Source organism: Spermophilus citellus, assembly GCF_964194105.1.
Source record: "Spermophilus citellus genome assembly, chromosome: 16".
Lineage (NCBI taxonomy): Eukaryota > Metazoa > Chordata > Mammalia > Rodentia > Sciuridae > Spermophilus > Spermophilus citellus.
Genome location: NC_138196.1, coordinates 38,143,697 through 38,158,350, shown reverse-complemented (window position 1 = coordinate 38,158,350; position 14,654 = coordinate 38,143,697). Strand labels below are relative to the sequence as shown.

At 36.1% G+C, this 14,654-nt stretch overlaps 1 protein-coding gene across 9 annotated transcripts in view; it reads left to right on the top strand.

Moving 5' to 3' along the window:
• The window catches only part of SLC20A2 (solute carrier family 20 member 2), a 106,992-nt gene that overhangs the window by 19,609 nt on the left and 72,729 nt on the right, over positions 1-14,654 (top strand). Inside the window, exon 1 of one of the 9 annotated variants that reach the window (XM_081269263.1) lies at positions 12,120-12,338. The exons of 6 other annotated variants lie outside the window; for them this stretch is intronic. The gene's annotated coding sequence lies outside the window, so the exon portion shown is untranslated. Of the gene's footprint in view, positions 1-12,119; positions 12,339-14,654 lie in introns of those variants that run through there. 2 more of the 9 variants (XM_081269264.1, XM_081269256.1) reach the window with 2 other exon arrangements.

Sequence of the window (14,654 nt, the reverse complement as noted above, 5' to 3'; positions counted from 1 at the left end):
TGATATTGGAGTCTCTTTAAAAGTAGTTTTATATGGGGCTGGGGTTGTGGCTCAGCAGTAGAGCACTCATCTGGCATGTGTGAGGCCCTGGGTTCTATCCTCAGCCCCACATAAAAATAAATAAAAGAAAGGTATTGTGTCCAACTACAACTAAAAATAGATAGATAGATAGATAGATAGATAGATAGATAGATAGATAAGTAGTTTTATAGAAGGAATTCTACTGATTCAAAGTCTACATAATTGTCAGTACAGGTATTTCAAAGGTGCTAAAAATTGAAATACCTTAAGTTTTTATCTGAACCTGCAGTGTGTATCGCTATTCAACCTGAAGCAGCTAGTCTGGATTTGTAGTATGGTATGGTTTTAAGATTTCATTTTTGTTACTTTGAAGAGAAGAAAACCCACAATCTTTTAAGCTAAAAGAATGAGTAAAAAAGGAAATTTCACCATTGAGAAATAGTGTCCTGGGGCTGGGGATGTGGCTCAAGCGGTAGCGTGCTCGCCTAGCGTGCGTGCGGCCCGGGTTCGATCCTCAGCACCACATACAAACGAAGATGTTGTGTCCGCCGAGAACTAAGAAAAAATAAATAAATGTTAAAATTCTCTCTCTCTCTCTCTCTCTCTCTCTCTCTCTCTCTCTCTCTCTCTGTCCCCCTCTCTGTCTCTCACTCTCTCTTTAAAAAAAAAAAAAAGAGAGAAATAGTGTCCCACAGAGGCTTTTGGAAAGACAGGCATACTATCACCATTAGACCAATTGTTTTGGATCGTGACATGGATAATAATAATACTATGAAATTTATATCATGCTTTTATCATTTATATAGGTTTGCATACTTGTAAATAAAGTGCATCTCTAGCATTTGTGTAGGTTGGGACTGAAATCTCTCCTTTTATCTTTCAAATAATTGAAACAAATCCTTTAGGTTATAGAAATGGGTAAATATTATAAAAACTTTTTTATATGAAACTTTAAAAAAAAAACACTATCTTTAGCTAGTAATCTTGGAACAGGTTGGAGGCTGCAGCCACTTAGGACACCATGGTTAGAGGTATAGGTTAGAGGTTAAGATGGGTTGGAGGATTCCAATCCAGCTTTCTTACTTAGTGGTGCACCATGGGATACTGATCGCCCATGTCTGGCCTTTACTTGTAAAGGAGAGATAACCATAGCACTTAGCATAGCACCTGACCATAGAGCAGACTCCATAAACCATCTATTAGTGTATATTCTGCCCTCGCCTCTTCATTTCTTTTCTACCTCATTTAACAGGTCTTGTAATCTCTTTGTCTCATATCCTTTTTTTTTTTTTTTTTTTTTTTTTTTCTGTACATGGGGATTGAACCAAGGGGCACTTTACCATTGAGCTTTGAGACAGGGTCTTGCTAAGTGTCTTAGGGCCTCGATAAGTTGTTGAGGCTAGCCTTGGACCTGCAATCCTTCTTTCTGCTTCAGCCTCCCGAGTTGCTAGGACTACAGGTGTGTGCCACCATGCCAGGTTTTGAACCATCTTAAACACAGCATGTCTAAAACTAAATTGTTATTTTCCGACCCCCACCTTTTATCCCAAACATTCTCCTTCTGTATCCTCCTGTCTCCTCTGTTTTAGGTACATTCATCAGAGGAAGTAGGGAAAGAGGTTAACATCTCTTGTTGTGCTCTGGAGTTACAACTGTATGGGATTAAATTCCTGCTCCACCACTTATCTCCATGGGACTTTGGAAAAGCTAATTAACATCTAAAAATCTGTTTCCTCAACTATGAAATAGATATGAGAGCAATCTGTCTTATAGAATTGGGAAAAATTAAGCAACTCAGTACCTTAAGTGTTCAGTGTTTCAGATGGCCCCTGACAATTATAATGTCATTCCTAATTTCTCTTCTTTCTCCTCAGTCAAGTCATCAGTGCTATTGGTTCTGCTTCAGAAGTCTCGGCTTCCTCTTTGTCATCAGCGCTTTTGCACCAGGGTTTCTTAAGCTGAATCCATTACTGAAAGCAGTTCAGAGTGTCCTGAAATTGAATGTACATTTCTTGAGATATATGCATTTCTCCTATGGAAGGCTTTTAGCCTTTACCATTGACAGTCACACAAGTCAGTAACCCATAGGTTAATAATTACTGGTTAAGACTCCTCTCTTGCCTGATTTTGTTGCCTGTAAATGAATACCTTCCTTCCCAGTGTCTCTGTCTCTCATCTGCTCTTCACATGGCTACCCAGTTAACTTAATTTTTCATACTATCCTGTGTATATAATTTTATTGACCCCTGTTGCCTGCAGTGATGGTTCTTACCCCTGACCACATATTAGAATTACATGGTAAGTTTTATTTTTTTATTTTTTATTTTTTTTAAAGAGAGAGAGAGAGAGAGAGAGAGAGAGAGAGAGAATTTTTAATATTTATTTTTTAGTTCTTGGCGGACACAACATCTTTGTTGGTATGTGGTGCTGAGGATCGAACCCGGGCCGCACGCATGCCAGGCAAGCGCGCTACCACTTGAGCCACATCCCCAGCCCACATGGTAAGTTTTAAAAAATACTGATGCCCCAGTCCCATGCCAGACCAATTAACAAGTAGCAGGCATGAGTATTCTGCCTTAAACTTTCCAGAAGATTTTAATGTGTATCCAGAGCTGAGAGCCTCAGGGCCACAGGGCAATGGACTGAGCACACATGGACCTTATTGCTGTCTCATCAGTCTGTTCTTTTGTAGCCTAATCTCCCTCTTCTCCCACTCATATCCCATCTGCTGTTCCCAGAACATGCTGTGTTGTTTCCTACCTCTTGGCCTTTACCTGTTGTGATTGCTCTTCCTAGAATGCCTTTCATCTTTTTTCTACCTGGGCATTTCCATGGCAATAACTCCCCTACCCCACCCTCCAGCTCCAAAGACAATTTATCCCTTACCTAAATTTCCAATATAGGATTTGCTGTGTTATAATTATTTATAGGTCTATTTTCCAGAGCACACTGAACTCTTCAGAGATAGGATCCTATTCATTGCATTTCCCTCATGCTTCGTACCAGGCAAAGCAGCTCTCCAAAAGCCTAACAGAAAGTGAGAGAGAGTAAACTAACAGCAGCCTGCTCAGGGAATCAGGAGCTCTATGGGGCTGGGGAATATAAGTATATATGCAACAATAGCTGTAGTTAGGAAGGCTCCACAGTTTTGCCTTCTTCTATTGCTTTTTCATACTTCTGTAGAAAGGAAAGATAAAAGTATATGAAGTTTATCATCTAGGACTAGGAAAGTCAGGACCAGCTTTTAAAATGCCCCCAAACATTGATGTTAATTGAATATTATGGCATAAAGTGACATCATATTTATCTTTTGAAGCCCAGAGATTTCTGAATGAGAGATGGGGAACCAGCCATTAGGATGGTGGCAGCTGTTTATTTAGCCCAGTGGATTATCCCAATTTAGTTACTGATCTAAAGATACCCTTATATGGACAGTTCTCTAGACATTAAATGTTTCTAATTTTGGTCTTACCCCTAGCCTTTGTATTGTAGCTTCTGTCTAATCCTTTTCTTGGTTATTTTTAATACTTTTCTTTTTCCACATGTCTCAGAATTGTCCAATACATTATAAAGAATTGTAACTTTAATGTGATTTATTCTTCCTGTTTTTAAAGTGCCCAGTGTTAGTTTAAGTTAAAGGTGGTTTTGAGGGAGATTGCTTTATTTAGAAAATGATCTCAGAGATTCTTTTGAATATTGTTTTGGGGATGTTTGGATTGTTTATTTGCCCTCCCCCGCCAAAATACTTTCCACTATAAAATTGGTATAATCAACAGTAAATACTAGTCCTATGATTTGGGCATCTATGTCCCCAGTATGCTGCATATGAACAAGTAGAATACTCAAACTAGTTGCCTATTCCTTTAATAATCATGAATAAGAATGACAAGAGTTTTCTATTTCAAAATCAAAATATTGGTTGGAATTTATAACTTACCCTTTCACATTTTTACCTTATTTAAAAAGAATGTTTTATTCTGTTTAAAAGCCTTTTAAAAGACTCTGGTTCTATCAATAGCTCCTTTTTTCAATATGGCTTTCATGAAAGGTTCTCAGTTGGGAAAATAAAAAAAGGATACTTTCCAGTTGGAAGTTTTTTTAAAAAAGAACAATTTTGGATAAATATGAATCAAAAAAACTGGGAAATACACCCTCTTCTGGCAATTTGAGAGAGAATATAGTATCAAGGAAATGAAGAAATCAACTCTTACAATGAAAGCATTAAGGTCTAAAATGGATAATCATCTATTACTTCACAAACTACAGTCAGCCACGGATACCCCTGGATTGTTTGTCCACTAACTGCTTGTGAACTAGTTCCTATAAAAAGGATTGTTTGTCCACTACCTGTTTGTGAACAAATTCCTATGTAAAGGATCTGATCTCTGGTGTTTCTGAGAAGGGCCTGTTGGATTATTATAATTTTTAGACTGTTATAGTTCTTAAAGCTGAGTTGTTGATGCTTCTGTGTTTGTAGTGTTGCTTATTGCTGCTGCTTTGAAAAAATGAGCAATCACTGTACTTTTTAAAAATGCAATACTTTGTGCTTAAGTATTTAATCATGTACATTTATCAAGATACCTAGTCTATGTCTTCCTGTTGAAACCAGCTACCTGCTGGATTCTTATAGCTAAGTACAGTTAGAATCTCATAGATATTTCATTTCTAATTTGAAATTAATTTTGGAGAGGAAGTATGGGGGACCAGGGATTGAACTCAGGGGCACTCAACCACTGAGCCACATCCCCAGGCCTATTTTGTATTTTATTTAGAGACAAGGACTCACTGAGTTGCTTAGCACCTCACTTTTGCTGAGGCTGGCTTTGAACTCTTGATCCTCTTGTCTCAGCCTCCCAAGCCACTAGGATTACAGATGTGTGCCACCATGCCCGGCTTGAAGTTAATTTTTAACTGCTCTTTCTAAAAGTGATTACTTCTCAGCTTATCCAGTTGGAAATAGATCATATGTATTCACAGCACAACTATTTATTAAAAATCAGAAAATCTTCATTTCCCAAATATCTCAGTAAATTGATACTACTACACGATTGGGCATCTACTCTTCATACAAATCTTATAAATATTCAGGGACTTGATAGGAGAATAGCAGGACCATTAGAATATATGTCTGAAATTCTAGTAGTAAAACTTGTGACTTTGGGTTGTTCTTATGTGGACCCTTTCAGTCTTACCCTGTAAATTTCATTCCACTAAAAATAAGATGGCAAGGGAACCTAAAATTACAGAACCCCAAATTAGGTTCTCTGATTACTACCTACAAGTGGTTTGACCAGGACTTTCCCTTCATTGTTACTTTATCTAGCATATATGTATATGTGTATGTGTGTGTGGCTGGATATTTACACACATGTATGTATATAATTTTTTAAATATGTTGTCAAGTTCTGTTTTGTGTAATTGATGTGTGCTCTTTTTTGCAACAGTCATTGGAGGTAGTATTCTTATCCTAGATTTACAGTTGGGCAGGGGGAATTTTGTCAAATAACTTCCTGTGGTCTTGACGCTGATAAATGGTGGAGATGGGATTTGATTGAACTCATCAGTACAGCTCTGTTAAAGCACCCTCTTAGAGCCTTCTTTTTCTGGGAAAGTAAGGTAGGCCATACTAAAAAAAAAAAGCTGTAGACTCCATACTCATTGGATACTTCATAGCCTAGATTTGGAGAAATCAAATAACTTTATCAGTAATTAAAACAACTATTAATTGATGGAACTAAAATCTGAATCCAAGTTATTCCTCAGACACACATTGTAGCTTTCCTTTCCCTGTCTTTGCTTGTGATATTGCTTTTGTATATTGTTCTTTCCACTCCTTTTGCTGTTGAAAGCCTGTCAGTACATAGAAAGCTCAATTCGGTTGTCATTTTCACCAAGTTGCCTTTCTTGATGAACACAAGTGGAAACTTCTTTTCTTATCTTCCTAATGGAATGAATTTTTGTCCTTGGAGATGCTTACTCATTACTCCTTTACATGATAAAGTTTATGTATACTATCCTGTCTCATCAGATTATAGGAATTTTAAAGGCAGAACAGTCATTTATTATAACATTTTCTGCTAGTCATAGGCATCTTGCCATTCATACAAATCTTGCAAGTGTTTGGGAGTTTCATAGTAGCAGGAATCAACTGTTTAACAAATGTTTGTTAGTGCAGATGTTAGTGCAAAATTTCCCACTAGTATTCTAATATACTTTTAAAAAATTAACTGTGTTAAAACAAATATTCAAACAAAACAGTGATAATGCTTCCTTTATTTTCACAGTCCTGTTATCAATTACTTCATAAAATTATGCTGAATTAGATATTTACATTCTTTTTCAATACATGCATAGTTTATTTTTTCCAAATATTTTCAGTCTGCTGTTGGTTGATCCACAGATGTGGAACCCTCAGACATAGAAGGCCTACTACATATATGAGTGTACATATATGCATTTTTTGGTTTTAATTATAATTTTTATTTACTTTCCAGTTTCATCCAATAAAGCTTATTTCTTTTTTTAATTTAATTTTATTTTTTAAATACATGACAGTGGAATGCATTACAGTTCTTATTAAACATATAGAGTACAATTTTTCATATCTTTGTATATAGAGTATGTTCATGCCAATTTATGCCTTTATACATGTACTTTGGTTTTTTTGCATTACAATTCTTATTACACATATATACCACAATTTTTCATAATCTGTTTATATATAAAGTATGTTGACACCCAATTCGAGTCTTCATACATGTACTTTGGATAATGATGTCTATCACATTCCACCTCCCTTGCTAACATTTTTTAAAGAAACATCTTGAGTTTGCTACTACTTACATCATTTTTTTAATTTGCAAAAAATTACATGCTTTAGAAAAAGTTGTATTCTTTTTAGTGTTCTCTGTTCATGTGTATATAAATTGATACTCTGTTTAGGGTTCAGAAAAACTGAATAGCTACGGCTTATACCAATGTAATCATTTTGAAAGCTAGGGTGGAAAAATGATTCTTTATTGTATAGATTTTTTTAGCTTCCTAAAACCTTACCTTTTTTTCAAATATTTTTTATTTGTTCTTTTTAGTTATATATGACAGTAGAGTGTATTTTGACATAGCATACATATATGGAGTATAACTTCTCATTCTTGTGGTTGTACATGATGTGGAGTTTACACTGGTCATGTATTCATACATAAACATGGGAAAGTTAAATCTGATTCATTCTACTGTCTGCATATATACGTGTGTTAGTGAGCTTTTGCTGCCGAACAAACCACCTAATACAAATGTCTTACACACACACACACACACACACACACACACACACACACACATTTCTTTTGTCTCACAATTTTGAGTCACCTAGGAGGTTATGATTTGAACTAACCTGGCTGATCTTTGCAGTGAAATGGCAGCTTGGTAAGGGGTTCTGTGTTTTAGGATGGCCTCACTCATATATCTGGCAGTTGGCAGGTATATGGGTATATGGGTCTTTGCTCCATATGGTCTTCTTGTCCTCAGTAGGCTAGTCAGGGCTGCTTCGTATAGTAGCCTCAGGGTTTCAAAGAGCAGCAAGAGAGGGCAAGTCCCAGAGAGACAGAACTTTTCAAGGTTTTGGGTTAAGTTTGCTGTTGTCCTGCTGGCCATGCCCAGAGTCATTGGGGAAGAGACTGCCTAAGGCTAATGGTACAGGGATGCAATTTGCTTTATTATTTGGTCAGTGTCCTAAATTCTGATTCAGCCTCAGGCTAGGGTTGGAGGCAATATAATAGAAAAATTAAACTGTCTGTGATAGTTACAGGGTTTTAAGAGTGTTTACAGATCCCAGTTTTCCCTGAAATACTTAGTATTCATTTGGAGTTCCTTTTAACTTTTATTTTCTGAAATTTTGAACAACAAGAGCAGGGAGCCTTTAATATTCTTTCAGTAAATATCCCAAAATTGATCTTCAGTAAATACTACACTGATGGTAGAAGTAGTATAATCATAATAGCTACAACCATTTACTCAGAGTACCTGGATGCTAGTGCTGTGCATCATCTCATTGAATTCTCACATCTCAAAGTCCTTTGATGTCATCTTGTCGTGCCTTTTTTACAGATAAGGAAACAGACACACAGACATTAGTAAGGTTCTTGAGATTGCAGGGCTGGTAGGTGGTGCATTAGATTTTGAACCCAGGTCTTTCTGACTATGCCTACCATCCAAAGGATTTCTTCCCTAATTAGGTTGATATGTGTTTTTTTTTTTCTTAAGCATTCATATGTTGAAGGCTTCTAGTATTTTGTATCATCCTGTGAAAAAACTGAGAACCATGGTAAAATCTGAATTTTTTCCATACCCTATCACTTTCAGTAGCTGGACCAAGTCATCAGATTTAACATAGAGATGATAGAATGGAAACCTTACTTCCATTTCCAGATATGGTTGTTAGATATTTTGGAATACTAATCCCTCTTTGATCTATGACTCTTTTAAAAATTTCCAAAATAAAATATAGAATCTCAAGTAATTCCGGAACACATATATAAAATTTCATCAGAAAATAACCTTCATTCAAAAAATGGACCACATCCCTCTTGTGTGACCTTCACTCGTTACATGATTTTATAATTGAATTTCATACTTAATAGTGATTTTTTTTCTTTTTCCCTTCTTTAGGTTTACTTATCTTCATTTCTGTCTAAATGGTCTTTCCCCCACTTTCTATCTCAATTCTTCAATTTTCTTCTGCCACTATCTACTGCCAGACTAGCCTCATGGCTCTTTACTTTTTTGGGTGACAGACTCTTTTTTGATAAAGCCATAAAGAAAGTTATCTCTACAGAAAACAGATACTTCACAAAAACAGAACATTTTATGTTTTATTTCAGAGGTTAAGAATGCAAACCCTTTAGACTCTGAATCCTTCAGGACAAAACTAGATTTTTCTCATCCCTGTGTCCCCCCATATCGTATTTTCTGTTTACTAATGCATGTGAGTTAGCACATGCCCACATATCTGTGCATGTTAATATATGTTGTAAAAAACTGTTGTTAGAAAGATGTTTCTAATACAATATTCTGATATTCTGGAAGTACATGTAATTACTGAGCACTTGAAATACGAATCATTCAAATTTAGATGCCCTAATTGTAAAATGCACACTAGGTTTCACAAATTAGTATAAACTAAAGATATATGATATGAATAGTTTTAAAATCATTGCATGTTGAAATAATAGTCCAAAAAACTATGGACATACTGAGTTAAATAAGATAATAAGATATATTACTAAAATTAATTTCATCTTTCCTTTTTTTTTTGAGAGAGAGAGAGAGAGATTGAATTTTTTTGTAGATAGACACAACACAATCCCTTTATTTTTATGCGGTGCTGAGAATCGAACCCGGGTCCCACCCGTGTAACGCAAGCTCTCTACCGCTGAGCCACAATCCCAGCCCGCTCCTTTTTTTTTTTTTTTTTTATACCAGGGATTGAATCCAGGGGTGAGCCACATCCCAAGCCTTTATTATTATTATTATTATTATTATTATTATTATTATTATTATTATTATTATTTTGAGACAGAGCCTCACTAAATTGCTTAGGACCTCTTTAATTTGATGAGGCTTGCTTTGAACTTGTGATCTTCCTGCCTCAGCCTCCTGAGCTCCACATACCTATAATCACTCTTTTTTAAAGTGACAATTAGAAATGTTAGAATTGTATATGTTATTGCACTTGAAGGTTTCTATCTAGGTTAATTCATTAGCATGGATTCATAAAAGTGGTAGTTTAAAAATTTTCATAAATCTACTGGATTAAAGATTCCATAGATCATCAATCTCCATTTGGATGGTGCTACCTATCCTTCCACTCCCATATCAAAAATTCTGAGAACAAATGATTTACAGACTTTTCTCTACTGTCATAAGTATACCTAGAAAAAAATGCAGTTGTCTTAAGTTATTTTCAGTAATGAAAAGGAAACAGCAAAGTGACTAATGTAAATTGAAGGATACACTATTTTCTTTGGAATGTTTTGGTTCTTGAATTTTGGAACAGGTATGGTTGCTATTGAAGGAAACAGCAGAGTCACATAGCATATTTGACCTATGAGAAGCTGGAAAATTGCTCTGTGTCTTCTGCCTTCAGTATTATGGATATAGAATCCAACATACATCAAATTGTTCTTCAGTGCAAAATCTGTCGCAGGGAAGAAGTAATGTTTTGGCTTGAAGACTACTTGGGCATAATAGAGTTAGACTTATTATGTCAAAAATGCCTCACAAGCCAAGTATTGTGGCATTTACGTCTAATCCTAACTACTCAAGAGGCTAAATTAGGGCGAGTGCAAGTTTGAGGCCAGCCTGGGCAATGTAGTGAGAGACCCTGTCTTTAAAAAAAGTGGGGGGCAGGCAAGAGGGGCTGGGGATGTAGCTCAGTGGTAAAGCACCCTTGGGTTCAATCTCCTATGCTGCAAAGGGGAGAGAGGGGAGAAAAGCCTCACAATACCCTCTTTTGGCTTTAAGAATTCCAGAGTAAGTTTGCTGTGGATTACTGAGAATAATTATATTAACTCAAGGTCAGCCAGTCAAAAAGAAGTTAGTGCTGACTTCTTTCCTATTAGCACAATGGAAATGCCCACTTTCAGGGACTTGCAACTTGGAATGGCATGGAGTGCACACCACCATCTTGTAGAGATGGGGTGGGTGCCAGCTGCAGCAGCCTGAGTTTGGTCAGAGGGGTGGAAAGTCAGACTAGCAGCCAACAGTTTTTGTAAACAACAGGAAGGAGATTATACTATCAAGTACCAGTTTATGCCAACGAAAAAATCAACCCGTTCGCTACTTTTGGCATGCATGCCACAGATGGACAATGCTTCGTGTTTTAAGGGTCCATGTACAGGAAACTGCCAGTAGTAAGAATCAAGGAATGATTTTTAAGTCTCTGTAGCTCAGACCTGGGATTTGGGAGTTGAGTAAAATAAACTCCTAAGTGTAAACTAACATGACATTTTTAAATTAGGAAAACAGCTCCAAAAAGTCTGTAGGATTATAGCTAAATAGTTAATATGGAAGAAATGTCATAGAGGGTTTAGAAGAGAGATGGAATAATCCAGTGTTGATTCAAGTCATTGAATTACTTTATATCTGTTTTTAAAAGGATGGGGAGTGACATCTCGCAGAGCTGTTTGGAGATTTGATTGATGTTTGAAAGTGCTTTAATATCTTTTGTGAAGTATCCAATAAGAGTAAAATATGTCATCAGAAGTGAATTGCCTAAAGCAAACTTATCAGAATCATCTTGAATAGATGCTAAGCAGTTCTGTCTTTGTTCTAAGTTGTACTTAATAGGGCATTTGTATTTTTTAAAGGATACCATATTCTAATTTTCTTTCAAGTGTCAGCTGTATTCTTGGGGTTGTTAATTGTTTCTTGAGCTTTAATATGCTTTGAAGGTGTTTGGTCACCTATAGAGGACAGTTTTTCCAGTTGCAGCCAGCCGAGCAGTTAAATGTACTTCAAAATGCTTCTTGCCAAGGACAGTGTCTTTTGCAAATATTTGAGATGTTTGTTCTCAGTTGTGATTTATTAGTGAACCTGTGTCCTCATAGCAACTCCTTGGGAGGTACAGAAGACAGAGCCAGAAAGCATGTGGATGCAATTAGTTCATTAACTATTCAGAAAAAGCTTTTATTGAAGGGTACTCAATTGATAGGCTTATTGGTATGTGTATTTGATGCCTACTTAATTTCACATAGTACCCCCATTTAAATCATGCTGTTTAAATAATCTGACCGAATGTCCTTTTAATCTGCTTTTCCTTGTGAAAGAGCGTGCAGTACTGCCACCTTGTTGCCAAAGTTTTGTCTGATTTGAATGTGCATAAAAATCAAGTGATTGCCTGTTGCAGAAAAGAGCTTACTCTTTCTCTTTGTCAGTACTTGCAAAACCAACTTAAAAGAAGTTAGTATTATTGGACTGAATTCAATAATTAGCATAATCATGATGCTATGTATTGTTCACGAGGGCACGCCCCTTGGCCAAATTTCCCATTAAGAGGACACCGATGTTGTCCTAGTGAATAAATCCCGGCACACATGATGCAAATCAGCGTGTTCCTGCCTGCTGCTCGCTGCAGTTAATTTTAGCCAGGGTTTGTTCTATGAGTTGTAAAACTGTTTACCCAAGTAGAAGTTAGTAAGCTGAAATGTGACTTCTCGGCCTAATGTGATAGGATATCTATTTTAGACTTCAGATTGTGTTTATGATCCGGAGAGCAAACTTCTGAAGAATTGTGGTTCAGATTTCCTTTGAAACTACTTGTAAGTACTGAGTGAATTTTTAAGAGTTCTCTTTGTTCTTTGCGCCTCGAATCTTCCTAATGTGACTATCATAGAAATTTTTAACTCTTGGGAAAACTGGAAACTTTGGGATTGGTACTTTAGGACCATGTAAGATGGTGGCAAAAGCTTTTTCTTTAAATGTGTACTGAGGAAAGAAACCTGCATTATTCAGTTTCCCAAGAGAAATTATTTTATTCTTATTTTTATTTTTGCAATACCAACCTATAGATTATTACTTATTTTATCTGTTAAAATGTTTGATTAGTCGAAATGGTTCCTGTAAATACAGAAACATTATATTGTGTCACATTTAGCTTTATTTTCTATGGTAACCTAACTCTTGGGTGAAAAATGTTCAAAGCAAATTCCTGTTGTACCCGGCTCTACAAGTTTATACTGCAAAAATAATGGGAACATCAAATGTAATTTTGTAAAATGTATAGATGATTAGCTTTTTAAAAAAAGATTTTGTGCTTAAAAATAGACCCATGTGCTCCTAAACGGAAGCATTTTTTAAAAAATTAAATTATGAGAAAGATGTTAGAGAGTGATTTGAAGCATCCTCTATTTGATTGAATTAGTTATCAAAATTATCCAGAGGCCTTGAAAGTCTCTTCCCTTAAGTGTCTTTAATCTAGCAGGTTATTACCAACTTAATTTTGGGCTGAGGAAAACTAATGACTTTAGTATTGAATATTTTAAAGTAAATCAGAATCACCTTGCTTGTTTTGAAGTGTGTTTGCATTCAGAGTAGACTGACTTCATGTCAAAACAGCTTGCTTATGACATACAACTAGGCAAAAATTCTTTTATCAATTAATGTATAAATTATATCAGCTCAAGAATATTGATTTTAATAAAACAATTAGTCTTCCAGATCTTCATTTGTGAGCAAGGAGGAAGGCAAACCCTCAGTACTGTGGATGCCATTTTTTCTATTTTGCAAAAAACTTCATTTAAAACTTCTTTGTTATTATGTGTTGTCTGATTTTTAAATACAAATGACATAAGGTGTCAACAATGAAAGGAAATGTTTCATGGGTACATTTAGTAGGAAAAGAATGTAAGAAAGGAAAATAGAACTGAATTCCTAGGCTATTTTTAGAAACAAACTTTTTTTAATCATAGTTTTTTATTGAGCAGAATAATAATTTATAGTCTAGATTAATTATAACAGAAAAGTCTCTCATGTCATCTTCAGCAGAAAACAGGATTCTGTTCCAGTATATTCTTCAGAATATGTACATTATTCAAAAAATGTAACAGTTCTTGTTCTTTTCATTGTTAGTAAGATGCCATCAGAATCTCCAGGGGGTGTTTTTCAGGGTATGTTGTAGTTGTATGTTAGTTTTCAAGATAAAATTCATTTGTTGTATTTTTTTTGGCTTGCCAAAAAGAAAAGCTGATTAGATTTTGTCCATTTTTTTAAGTTTATATTGATTTCTATAAGTTTATATTGATTTTAGTGAAACATGTATTTTAGGTTGAGTTGTTAAAATGCTCATAAACACTTCCAGAGTGTTTGTTTTGAAGATTTATGTGCTGTGAGAGAGTGATCAGGTCCATGAAAGAGGAGATAGTATTAATTATGTAAGTGGCAGTGTCAGAATCGCCTGTGTTTGCTGGTTCTAGAATTCTCTTCACTACTTATTCTTTGCACCCAATGAGGTGATACTGGTTGTGGTTCCCTCATATGAGTGGAGGCTCAGACTGGTTATGACCTTGTGACAGATTACAGCTCGGCCAGTACAGTCACAAAACGGGGTCCACATGTCCAGAAACAAACGCAGTCTTGCGATCTGTAGAAAGAGCCTAGGAGCCCTCAGTTTTGGCCATGTGCTATGCACACTCACCCATACCTTATGTTGCTGTCGTTCCCACTGCAGGTGATGTGCACATCTGTCCTCAGTCCTGTTTGAGCTGCAGTCACTGTCCTCTCACCCTAGTGCTTTACCTCTTTACATGCTTAGAGACCCAGAGGCTTTGACAGATTGCTGCTGATTGCAACTGATTTATTTTACTGTTACTTTATTCTTAGAGCATAGCTTTCTGCTCTGAAGCTTTGAGGAAGTTTTTGGGGAAGCAGAAAGGACTCTTTTCTCTGTCTCTCCTTCGTCCCCATGAGGTTTTGTTTTTCATTTTTTGGCTGTGATGGCGATGGAGCCCAAGGCCTTGCAGATGCTGGGCTACACTCCCAACCCCCACATGAGGTTTTTTAATAAGTAACTTGTCTGCATGGCTGTATAGGGACTATATTATATAACAGACTGCCTTTTGGTTTGCAACCAAATGCTC